General features: G+C 28.1%; 1 long non-coding RNA gene across 1 annotated transcript; it reads right to left on the bottom strand.

Annotated features, from left to right (window-relative positions):
- Window positions 1-6,113: 6,113 nt before the first annotated feature.
- LOC136087589 (uncharacterized) lies at window positions 6,114-10,138 on the bottom strand. The gene is made up of 3 exons (XR_010641910.1): window positions 8,740-10,138; window positions 8,389-8,461; window positions 6,114-8,022 (listed from the first exon to the last, which is right to left on the bottom strand). It is a non-coding gene; the product is annotated as an uncharacterized LOC136087589 (long non-coding RNA).
- Window positions 10,139-13,474: the final 3,336 nt, after the last annotated feature.

Genomic DNA, 13,474 nt, shown 5'->3' with positions numbered 1-13,474 from the left:
GTTGATTATGCGGTTGTTTAAATACTTTTTCCCTCCAAATTTATAACTGATTTTAATCACTGAATGTTAAAAGCTATTTAAGAAGAGTTTTAAAACTATTTATTTTTATTTAAAAACAGAAATATTACATCTTAGACAATTATTAAAATTTTGGAGTTTTGGTTCAGAACCTAGATGTCCGAGGTGCGACGCCGACTCTAGCCCAATAAGCGACATTGATAAGTGCTCTGTGATTAGACCGTGTAAATTTGTGGAGCACCTTAATAACCACCAAAAAAAAGAATAGTCAAATTCATTAAAGAGATCTAAATAAAAAAAATTAGCCTAGAACTTTCTACTGTAACTTATTTTCTAATTCAGAGCATTAAGAGTGATGTGTAGTATACACGTGACCCAACGGGTAAATTTAAAGTAAAAACTAACAGGAGTTAAAGTGTTCGATCCTCAATCCACTTCAAATTGTTGGTGGGGGAGGAGGTAAAACACTACCCTAGAAATCGCCTCTGTTTATAGGGCTGTAAGAAAAAGTTGTGAAGACAAACATGACACTTTCTTTTTTACCTTACTAAAAAAAGGAAGGGTTTTAAAAGGTGCGCTCTAGTATCATTTTAAAAACAACTCTATTATATTAAAAACAACTTTATTATATACAGAAAATGAAAATAGTATACCTATTTTCATTTTCTGTATGCCCAACGCATGGGAATTGACTTCATACAAGGCCTATGACAAAAAGATCAGAGCTCATCTGCTGTTCTATATGCAAAGAGCAAGATAAAATTTCACAGCTATTTTAATTGCAAATCATCTAAAGATAATTTTTAAATTTTTAGTTGAATTAACAATTAATAATTATCTATAGATGATTTGCAATTAAAACGGCATTGAAATTTTATCTTGCTCTTTGCATATAGAACAGCAGATAAGCACTGATCTTTTTGTCATAGGCCTTGTATGAAGTCAATTCCCATGCGTTGGGCATACAGAAAATGAAAATAGGTATACTAGGAAGGAGACACCATTTAAACTTAAAGTATAATGTTGACCATGGTAAGAACAATAATAAGCTAATAAAAAGAGAAGTGCACAATTTTGTATGTAGTAACTAGTAAGAGATAAAATGCATAAGCAGCATTAGTACCCTCTTATTGTTAAGAAATACAAAAAAATGAAACAATTTGTTATAAATTATATATGCAATTATAATTCATATATGTTATTTTTATTATTTTTTAGGATGTTAAAAAAAAGCAGTTTTGTTTAACAGGACTCATTTATAATTTTTTCTAATAGCAAAAAAAAATTTTTTCACAAAAAAAATTTCATTCTTTTGTAAGAAAAAAAAATTCTGATGATCAGAAGATAAATTCTGCTGATTGTTTGGCCTTAGTTTGCTTCTAAATAATTAGAATATGATTTTGAAGCATCTTGCTACAAAGGAAAAAACTATTTAAGTTAAAGGTACTTACTCATCAGACTTGATAATAATATAAATAAAATTTTATTCGATGACACAATGCCAAAAAACGATTTTTACTGCTCAATTTAAGACTTCTAACCCATGCTTCAAATTATTTTTCTCTTTTCAAAGTTTACTTTTAGTTTTAGAAAACATTCAGAAAAATTTTGATCATTTTCTCTTTTTATGTCTCTGCTTTTTTTTCTCAAATTTTCACAAATGTATTTTGAAAGTCAAGTTGTTTCAAAACAACCCTAACCTGTTGTTGACAAATACATGCTAAGCCTTCTTTTTTAAAACTGATAAGATTCATCCGATGTGTTTAAATAGTTTGAAATACAGTAATTGTTTTACTCTACTTTGTAGAACACCTATGTAACGCTTATTTTAAAAATTATTGAATCACGTCACTAGAACACTTATTTTGAAATAGTGAATATCAAATTATTCGGAAACGTTTTGAGGTGGAAAGAGCAAAAAAGAAAATAAATTTAAGTTAAAACTGTTTTATTAATTTTTATTAAATACTTCTAACGTGACAACAAACCCCAGTATCTAGTAGAGATATATTGCACTAAAAAGTCTTTATTAATTGTATTTTTAATTGTTATTAGTAGTTGTTTTTCTACTCGCTGTCATTGTCAACCCATTGACTTGCATATTTCATTCTATTTGTATGTATTTACAGCTTAAATACAGTATCGAACACAGCTAAAAATTAAAAAACTTTTTTTTCTGTAAAAAAAAAAATAAATTGAAACAACCATTTCATGTGAACGTGTCGTTCGAAATTTTTGTCGTGAAGTAAATGTTTTTTGTCGTGTTTTTTTTTTATTGTGTAAAAACAAAGCTTTTAAAAATTCTTAATATTTTAAAAAAATAATAAAAGATAAAAAGATAAAAAATTCTTTAAGAATTTTAAAATGATATAGACGAAAACGATGAACCAGCAAGAAAACAAATGTGTTAAACATTATGAGTCAGCTTAAAAAATTATATGTGATAGATTAGATATAGTCGAACTAAATGCAAGTGATTATACAAAGCAAATGAAATCAGTAGAAAGAAATGTTGAAGAAGTTAAAAAAAATGTATTATTACTTCTAAAGAAAAAAATAAAACAACTAGCATCGTTGTACAAAATTACAAATAAAATTTTCTTTGTATCATATTTATGTGTTTCTTAAGTTAACTTTTAACTTTACTTTTTTCCATTTTGAATATAAACACTCAAAGTATATATGCGTCAACATAGCCATGATTTTAAAACAATTTGTTTCACAGAAAGTTGGCTCAAACAAAAAAAAATTCAAATTTAGAATTAAGTAGTTACGTATCTGTTCACCAACCGCGTCTGAATTGCGCTGTAGTGGTGGTATTTTTATCCACAAATTAAATAACTTCTTTTTTTACGAAATGGTCTCAGTGATAATAAAAAAAAAAGTGAGTCGTTGTGCATTGAGAAAATGAACAACGGAACCAAAAATATTGTAATTGTTTCTATTTATAAACAACTAGCTGGTTATTTACAAAAATTTAAATCTTTTCATGAAAAAGATTTAAACAATTATATATTGGCAAATACATAGTTGTGCATTTTTTTGAGCAAAACTAGTATAACATGGAAACATCTAAACTTAGATGGTAACCTTAAATTCGTTTATGCTTCTAATAAAATGTTCAATTTTTTTTTAGATTCTTGTATCCAATATAACTAATTCCAACAATAAATAACTCAACAAGAATAACTAAGACCTAAACTTACATTACTTGATAGTATAATTACTAAAAATTTAATAACTGCTATATATGAAAGACATAGTCAAAATAGATTTATCAGAATACTTTCTTATGAAAGGCATAATCAAAATGGATTTAACAGAATACTTACTTATGAAAGACATAATCAAAATGGGTTTAACAGAATATTTTCTTATGAAAGGCATAATCAAAATGGATTTAACAGAATACTTACTTATGAAAGACATAATCAAAATGAATTTAACAGAATATTTTCTTATAGAAGGCATAACCAAAATGGATTTTATAGAATGTGTTCTAATGAAAGGCGTAACCCAAACGAATAAACAATTCTGTTTCAAGTTCTACAAGCTTAAGGCGACAGATCAATCAAGCACGTTATTTTATTTTTGATCTCTTTAACATCTTATTTTAGAATCTCACGAAATAAGATATTAGAACAAGACAAATAAAATTTAAGGCAAATAAAATTCTACCAAGGCAAATAAAGTTAAAACAAGACAAAGAAAATACTACCAAGCACCATAAAGTTAGAATCGTATTTTAAATTGAGTAATACTATTATGGAAGAATCTTATCTAAAATTGAGAAACACTATTATGAAAGAATCTAATTTGAATCTGAGCTAGATGAATAAAGATAATGAATACTTTTAGCAGTCTAAAAAAAAAAGTGTGGTCACCAACAAAGTTAATACGAATATAGTTAAGTATGTCTTTGATATCATTTTTATCTTTCATTAAAATTAGGCGTTGTGTCAGAAAAACTAAAGTTTACCATATATCCGCTCCGATTTTTAAGTCTGCTGACAAAACCAACGTTTTTAATTGCAGATTTATTTCCTTCTTACCTTGCTTCTTAAAATTTTTGCAACTCATTATGTATAAGAGACTGTGTAACTATTTAATGCTAAACAATATGCTGCACAATCAACGATTTGACTTAAAAAGGTAGCTAACTTTGAGTAATCAAATTGATTAACAACATAAAACATGCTTTTACTCAATAAACACATGAAAATCTATTTGACGTCGAAACAACGTTTAGACAAAACGTTTCATTTTATCCGTTCAGAATAAAATCTAGAATAACGTTTAGAACAAACGTCTATTAGACGTCGAGATACAAACGTATTTTTGATTTATACTTTTAAACGCTTATTAAACGTGTAAAAGCGTAGAGATTTAAACGGATATAAAGCGTTTAAATTTAGGTCGATATTTAACGTTTTAATTGGTCTAATCATCATATCATATATAGAGCAATTTAATATCATATTAAATATTGAGCAACGTAATATTAATGCTCCTTCGAGCGCCTTTGACACAGAACTCTTGGCAGCCATTGCAACCAAGGTAATAGCGAGAAAGAGTCGCATCACTTTTTTTATAAGAAATTGTAAATTTAAGTGTGTGCAAATATGTAACTTATGTAAACTTCAAATTATGTAATGTTAAAACATATTTCAAGTTTTACAGTTTTACTTTTACTTGAAAACTGCCGTGCGGGAACATTTCCATCCAAACTGCCATGCGGCAGCATCCTTAAATTTGATTTATAACATTTATTTGCCGTTATAAAAAGTTTTAGTTTATTAAATCGTGTTTAAACTTTTATCGAACAATACACCTTAGTGGCCGAAGTGGTTGGCTCGCAGCGTTTATGAAGTGCATTGCCGTGGTTTAAATTGTACCACTGCACAGTGGGAGCAAAACATTGTCTTTAGTGCCAAAATTATTATTTTTATCTTTTTTTAATTAGAACTGTTATAAATTAGTTATAAAAACCATATAAAATGAATATCAAGCTCATTTTTATTGCTAAAAATTTTAAAAATTATACAAAAAGTCTTTTTTTTTTTAATTACAGTTAAAAATTACGAATTATACTTGTCATTTATTTAAAACTCGGTGTAATTAAAACGATTTAAAGTTATTTGAACACTTTTATTTGAAATTAGCATGATTTTGTTAGCGTATTAAACAAGAGCTTTAGATGTTATAACATTTTTTTGCTTTAGGTTCTTATAATGTTTAAAAAAACTTTTTTATTTTTTATATAATTTTCAAAACCTTTTTACTACCTCTAATAGTGAACCTAAAGAACGCCATTTTTGAGTCTTTAAATCAATTTTGCTCAACAGCGTTAACTTGATTTTAGTTAAAAACTTTTGAAAAAGTGCGTTAACCCACTATAGATCCTAGTTCTAATTTGTTCAGATACATATTGATTAAATATAGTTGTCAAAATACCACATCAATTTTTGCAAAAAATATAATAATAGAAAAACTGCGAATAAACGATCATAATAGATCATATTATTAAACTATGCATAACTTTTTTTTAATCATGAAGAGTTACACTGGCATTTATTTATTGCAATGTTAATAACACAAAACAATAACATTTACTTTTTTTATAGTTATTTTCACTTTGGGTAATTGGATTTAGTAATCATACTTTTTAGCCATTTTGATATGTTTTATAGCCTATTTTTTAGTGGTCTAAAAGCCCGGTTTTCTACTTCTGGTGCCCGAGTACAATAATAATTTTAGGGGCCCACAAATATAAATATAATTTTATACTAACAGGCTTCTTGAATTTTTACCGTTTGTTGAAAAAAAAGGTTGTAAAGATAAAAAACAGAAAAACTATCGAAAACTAAGATTAATCCAAATTTTTAATAATTTCAATAATTTTATGCGTATTTTTAGTCATTTTGAATAGTTGTTAAATTAATTACAAAAAGCTTTAATAGGAAGTTCATTAGCGTTTAGGGGACCCTAAATCGTGGAGCCTGTGTCCATTTCACCAACTGCCCTCCTCCCTAAAAAACCGGCCCTGGAAGTCTGTGTAATAAGAATTTAATATCAATAGAACTATACTTAGATTATTGACTACAGTAATTATTTCATTCAGCAGTTAAAGAAAAAAACAAATAAACAAAAAGTATAACTAACATATTAGACATTCATTTTATAAAATAGTCACACTTTTTTACATTTCTTTTATTCTCTCTTCGACTTTAGGTTTTAGTCAAATTGAATTTGTGTCTCTTTTCGTAACCATAAACCTGTTTAGATGCCTCTGAGGTTAATTTGACTGCTCTCTCCACAGATTAAGAATTGTTAGGCATATCTATTACACAAAGTTTTATGTTTGATTTAATTGCCTCTCTCAGCAAAGAGTTGTTTGGGGCTCAACCTGAATATCATCAATAGAAACAAGATAATCCCAAGACTCAGCATCAATCCCAAGACTCAGCATCAAATCTTATTTTCATTTTGGATTTGGCTTAATCTTTGGTTTAAAAGTAATGTCTTCTTTTAATGCTCTTATTTTAAGGATTTGGTTGAGGTCTTGATTTCTTATATTCAGATTTTTATCCAGCAGCATGCAGTACAGGAAATTTTTTTGCAAACGACAATATGAATTTCCTTGTAATTTCTTAAAAACAATGCTCTGAATCCTGCTGTCTTGAAGCTTGACTAATTGAATGGTTTTGTACAGAAGTTGACAAGCATCTTTGTATTTTCTGGAGCGCTTAATAGCAAACCACATTACACAATAGACTTGAACAATATATTTAGTTATTACTAATAACTCAGGAGATGGTTTACCAGTCCTAATATAAACCATCATTATTCTTATGACTAGAGTTAGCCATTTCGCATGAAAAATTGGTCCAGGTTTTTTGCAAGAATTTTTTTTAATATAAAACCTTTTGAGATACCCACACAGTACTCATAAAGCTTTCACTGGTCTGTACTAATATCGCTTATAACCTCACTGCTAACAAACAACTCTATTTCAAAATATATGGGAACAAACTCAACCAATAGCTGTTCATGAAGAGTTTGATGAGATGCAGCATCTCCAATAGGCCCCTTATAAGACCATTTGTGTTTCCATCTAATTCACATATGTGTCGCAGTGGAAGTTCAACTTGATGAAGCAAACATCCTAAAAGGTGCAAACTTCTTTTAAGAATTTTTTTGAGTTTTATAACCAAACTGTTATCTGCACCTGTATTAAAAGTTGTGTTATCTACAATAATAGCGACTAAGCTCTGAATACTATTATATTCTGTTGAAACATTTGCAGCAGCGTTTGCCATGGTTGTGCCAGTTCCATTAGGTATAACTACACAAGTCAAATAATTTTGTGCTGTTAGCCCATATTCTGCTGTAAATGTAAGATGATGTTCTTCTTTGGTTGAAGCAACAATAATAGGATCTTCATCAGTGTTACAGCTAACAGAATGTACTAATGTAGACTTGTCAATTTTTCCATCAATTCCAATAACCTTTAATTATTTAACATCAGCTAAGCGTTTAGAACTTATGATAGTGCTGATTCTTTTTTTCTTTCTCCAAAAATCTTTTTTTCAGTTATTATTTGTGATTTATTAAATTTTTTTACAATACAATAGACAATAGTCTATTAATACAGCTGTTGCCAATGCAGCTGTTGCAGCATTGCTAATTTCAAACCATATAGCAGCTTTTGCCAAATTTGTTAAATGAGTATAATTTTTTTCAACTGGCACGGTTGCAGAAAAGTCTGGATCAGATTCAAACTTATTACTATTATCAAATAACTCAGTATCCAGATTGAAATCACATTGAATTTCCGCAGCAGGCAACTTAATACATCTTTATATCTGCTTGTTAGTTTCTCTCTCTTGCTTTCTTTTTTTCTCTGGCAGCTGTTTTTTTATCTACTGTACCAATTTGAAACCTTCCTGTTATTCTAATTTTCGATTTTTGATCTTTTAAATATTCTCTATACAATGGTGGTACCTAAAACAATTTTAAACTTTTTTAACAAGGTGTTTACTCAGTTCAATAATAAACTTGTTAAAGTAATTCCAGAATAGAATAAATACAATAAAATAGTCTCAAATATATTTTACAATATCCTAAACACCTAAGAAAATCACAGTTTAAACCATCTCTTAGGCTTGTTTATTATTAATAATAAAGCAAAATAAAAGTAAAATACTTTATTTTGTTCTATTATTAATAATAAACACAAAATGGAAGAAAAGTACACTATTTTTTCACTCTGACGTGTATTTGATTGTTACTACCAGATTCAAAGCTCTCTGAATTACTACAGATTAAAGAGTTAAATAAAGTCTAATTTTTAAAATTAAAATTATTTACCTTTTTACCGCTTTCACAGAACCAAGCAAAGTGTGTTGTTTTGCAATCCAAAGGATTCTTACACTTAACAGATCTATGCATAAAAAAATTGCATGCATTATAAAAATATTTAAAATCTATTAGAATAATTTTTGTATCATTTTTATAAAAAAGCATTACAGAAAAACTGAAAACAAAAACATATCATTAAAATTATAAAATTATATAAAATTATCCAATACAATCTTTTGAATTTAGCATTGAACTTATAAAAAAATATCATATCAAGTTATAAACAATTATTTGTATAAAGTTTAGCACAAGCTAAAAATAAGTATTGCATGTAAAAATGAAATTAACAATATTCCTAACTTATTATTGCAAGCTACTACTGGAAGTCCACGACCACAAGAAGACAAATCAAACAAATGCTCAAAGTTGTAATCAAGATATTCCTTGTTTTTGTTTGAATTTTCCTTCAGCAGATAAAACTCTCTTAAGAAGTCTAGAAATTTTTTTTGGCAACTGACTTCTCATGGATCAGAGGAAGCTTAGGATTTACTCTACTCCACAGACTGATGTAGTATTATTCCCACCGCCCCCTATGAAAAATCCAAAACGAGAATGCGTTTCAGGGAATAACTATTAGAAGTGTACCTAGCACGTCCAAAATTAGAGAAAAATGTGGTTTGTTATGATGTTCCAACTCAATAATTTAAAAAAATTTTCTAAATATTACCTATTCGTAATGCTTTAAAAATTTATGTTTTGGAATCAATTTTTCAATTTCTTTTGCATAAATCCATAAACAGTTACGCTCTTAAGAGTGTACCGTTTTATGACTCAAATATTTAATATTACAGTTATGAATTAACGAGGCTTAATCATTATCAGAGTGATTTATAGCCACTTTATCATTTACATCTAACCTAATCATACTCTAAACAATCACTAGTATAATATTGAGATATATTTCATTATCAGCTTTTCTGAATTATTTCTGCTTGTATAGGTACCTATACAAGATATAGGTATATAGCCTACCTAAATAGTTTGATAAACGTCCGTTTGCGGCGAAAAATTAGGTCACAGACATAATTTTTTGGTACCTGTCAGTAGGGGAGGTAATAATTCACACAGAAAAATACTACATGGTTATACAACTGCTATCAATATCACTCAGTATCAATATCAAAGCAACACATATACAGTGATATACAAGAAGGGGGTAATAATTCAGATGCATGTTTAGTGATTTAAAAGGGGGAAGTAATAATTCAGACAGACAGATATTACAAGGTTATACAATTGCTATTAATATCACTCAATATCACAGTGAAACGTGTACAATGGTTTACAAGGGAGAGGTAATAATTAAGATGTATGTTTAGGGATTTAAAAGGGCTTAGGTAATATTCATATGCATATACAGTGATGTAAAAGGAGGGATGTAATAATGTAGGAAGATAGATACTATATGTTTATACAACTGCTATCAACACAAGTAAACAAGAATAGGTACTGATAAAGTTGCTATAAAAGACTCTAATAATGATTACAAATTTATACATGATCAATGCATCGCTTTAATAATATTGATAATATGAAATATTTAAAGCCACAAAACTTTACACTCTAAAGAGTATAACTTTTTTCGAATTTATGCAAACTTGAAACATTGATTCAAAAACATAAACAACTAAATATAATTCAAAAACAAACTAAACAAATACAATTACACCTACGCGCATAACTTCTTCAACAAATAAACATTAACAACAAGAAATACTTGCTGTTTATGTTTATGCTAATTACGGACGTCCTAGGTACACTTCTAACAGTTATTTCCTTAAAGCGCATTCTCGTTTTGAGTTTTTCATAGGGGGATGGAATAATTCAGGCGGTGGGAATAATCTACTACAGTTCTTAGGTTTTTTATTATTTTAGGCCTTTCCCTTGAAGTGTGTGTGTATATATATATTATACATATACACAAACACACATTATATATATATATATATATATATATATATATATATATATATATATATATATATATATATATATATATATATATATATATATATATATATATATATATATATATATATATATATATACATATATAAAATGTGTGTTTATGTATATGTATAATATATATACACACACACTTCAAGGGAAAGGCCTAAAATAATAAAAAACCTAAGAACTGTAGTAGATTATTCCCACCGCCTGAATTATTCCATCCCCTATGAAAATAATAACTTTTTTATTTTATGTTACGGTCAAATTTATCATTTTACTTTTCCGTGATTTCATAATTCACAGACCTGATCATTTAACGGAAATATGTCGCAGTCGGCAAAATATTATACAGACGCTGTAATATTTTAAAATTGCCTTAACTGCACCGAGAACGTAGAATTCTCGCAAAAAAAAGTTCAACAACACTCGGGGAAATTTCTGTTTTAACTGGTTGAAAAAAAAATTTCCCCGAGTTTTGGAGAAACAGTTTTTCTTTAAGATGCAATAGCTGGATCAAATGTACATAAAAGTCTTTTCATTACATCTTCATTTGTCTTTATTCTTGAATTTTAACGGGAATGATATTCCCTTAATTTTCTAAATTTTTTGTTTGTAGCTTCTTGAGCTTCTTCACTAAACAGACCTATTGGCAATAATAAACTTTCCATTACTTTTGTACCATAAATTAAGATCTTGTGAATACTCTAAAGCATGTAATACCAATGTTACAAGTACTAATAGAGCTTTGCAGTTTTCAGCAAAAATAAGTAAAATTTACTTGTATCAATTTGAAATCCACTCGATATACAAATTAAGATTATGTGCTTTACAATTACAATGCAACTTTACAATTAGTTTTTTTTTTATTCTTGTAATTTCTGCAAATTCATCTTCATTTGAAAAGGCATTTTAAGCAGTAATGTCGTCATTTAAATTTCCAGATCCTCTACTATTTGGATAGTCAACAATAAGTCCCTTTTTTTATTGGAATCTTTTTTGTATATTTATTTTTTGTTGTTTAACAAATGCTTTTTATGCGTCTCCTCTTGTTTACCATTTTTTTATTAGTACCTTATATGAAATATAGTGCACTCAAAAAATCGTATCCATAAATGAAGTGCAGAAAATCTATATTAAAGCCTATCCGGTGAAAAGGGAAGTTTTGTAACTTCTTCAATGTTGTTCATGTCTTTTGGTGAACACCCACATACACAGCAGCATTGACTAAAATACGCTAAATTTGATAAGAGAGTATGGATTTTTTTTCATTGTAACTTGAACACTATGTTTAACTGAAATAGACTTGCCGAACACAAGTTTCTACAAGATTAAATATATCATCTTTCGAAGTAGTTTATTCAATGAGTAATAAATTTTTAATTTTTTAAACTTAAATCTTAAAGGTTGGCATTACAATGTAGAAAGCATTAAAGGCTCTACATTCTTATCTAGATTTTGTTGGTTGCTTTAGCTTTTTTCTTTCTTTATTTACCTTTAAAGAAAATAATAACTTATTTGAAGAATGATTTTTTTGAAGTTTGCTAACACATCGATACTTGGTTCTTGAAAAACACTCTTGATAGTCAGTATTTCGATTTTTAAAATATAAAATAAAACACTGATGAAGTTTTATAGATACTATATACATATCATATATAAAGATATTATATACTATAACAAATAAAAGGGAGAGATTTTTAAAAAAACTTAAAGTTTCTAAAAACATCAAAATACTGGAAGAAATTTGTTGCGCATATATCACGATAGAGGTACTTATTTTATTAGTATGCTGAGGTACTTATTACTTAGTACTTTTATTAATATGCTCAGGTACTTGGTACTAATAAGCTGCAGATGGTATGCAAAAATGAACTGTTTTTATATACTAACACACTATTATAAGATACGCTTATGATTATATATTATGAAGCAATTTAAATATTTTTTAAATACTTTACATAATAAATGTTTTTAGTGACCTACATTAAAAAATGCCACAAGATAACTTGTAATACATTAATTTTTTTATAAGCAAAGTGGTTTTTGTAAAAAAAAACTTTGTTTACAAAAACCACTTTTTTTTTTTTTTTAAAGATTTTTATTGCATGACTTTAATTTGTGAAAACGTTCGAGCATTACTAATAGGCTATTCTTTCTAGTTTTTGAAAATACAATTAAGAAGTATTCTTTGCCGAATTTCTAGCTTTACATAACTCTGTAGTACTTCATTTTTTAATGGTGAATGTTTGAATATTTGCACAATTTTCCTTACTTTTTGTATAAGGGGATCAATTTGACTATGTGTTATTTCTGTATCTTGTTCTTATATATCGTAATCCATCACCAATCCTTCCTCGTATGTATTCGAAATATTTTAATAGACACCATAGTTTTCGTGCTCTTCAGCATCTGAATATGAGTCAAAGTCTATTGATTCATTCGAACATAAGGTTCTTTCTTCGGTTGTTTCTTTTTTATATAGAACATCTACAACTGCAAGTTGAATTGCATGGGCCAAACACAACTGCCTAGCAGCCGGTATTGATTTGCCTTTTTGCATAACTGCTGCACCATCATTTGTTAAACAAACAATATTCTTTTCTAATGGCAAACCATACTGATTCAATTTTTCACTTAAAACTGACACATTTTTCTGCAGGTAAACCTCCACTGACACTGACACTAAATTCCAAAACTATGACTCCGAGTGAAGATTCACGTTTATATATCGCAGGTTCCTTAGGGAAGTCCACCCATCAAAAGTAATACTAAAACTTTTTCCATTTAATTTATATTTTGATATTTCTTTAATTATTAACTGTCGAATAGTTTTGCTATAACTAGTTACAATTTTTTATATAGTCGTGGCGGATTTTGGAAGTTTATCACTTAAATTTAATGCTTTTAATGATTTTCGAAGATCATCGGATGTTATGAAAAATTCTGAATGGAAGCCCATCAAGTGCTGTCATTCTAGATAAGATTGCTGCCAGCGAGTCCTCTGTAGTTTTTTTAAAATATTTAGAAATAGGTTTACAAAGATTTTGTAATTTGTAAAAATGTGAACTCGTGTTTTATTTTT

Source organism: Hydra vulgaris, chromosome 11, assembly GCF_038396675.1.
Source record: "Hydra vulgaris chromosome 11, alternate assembly HydraT2T_AEP".
Taxonomy (NCBI): domain Eukaryota; kingdom Metazoa; phylum Cnidaria; class Hydrozoa; order Anthoathecata; family Hydridae; genus Hydra; species Hydra vulgaris.
Note: the sequence above shows the minus strand (reverse complement) of the source record. Positions and strands in the feature narration are given on the sequence as shown.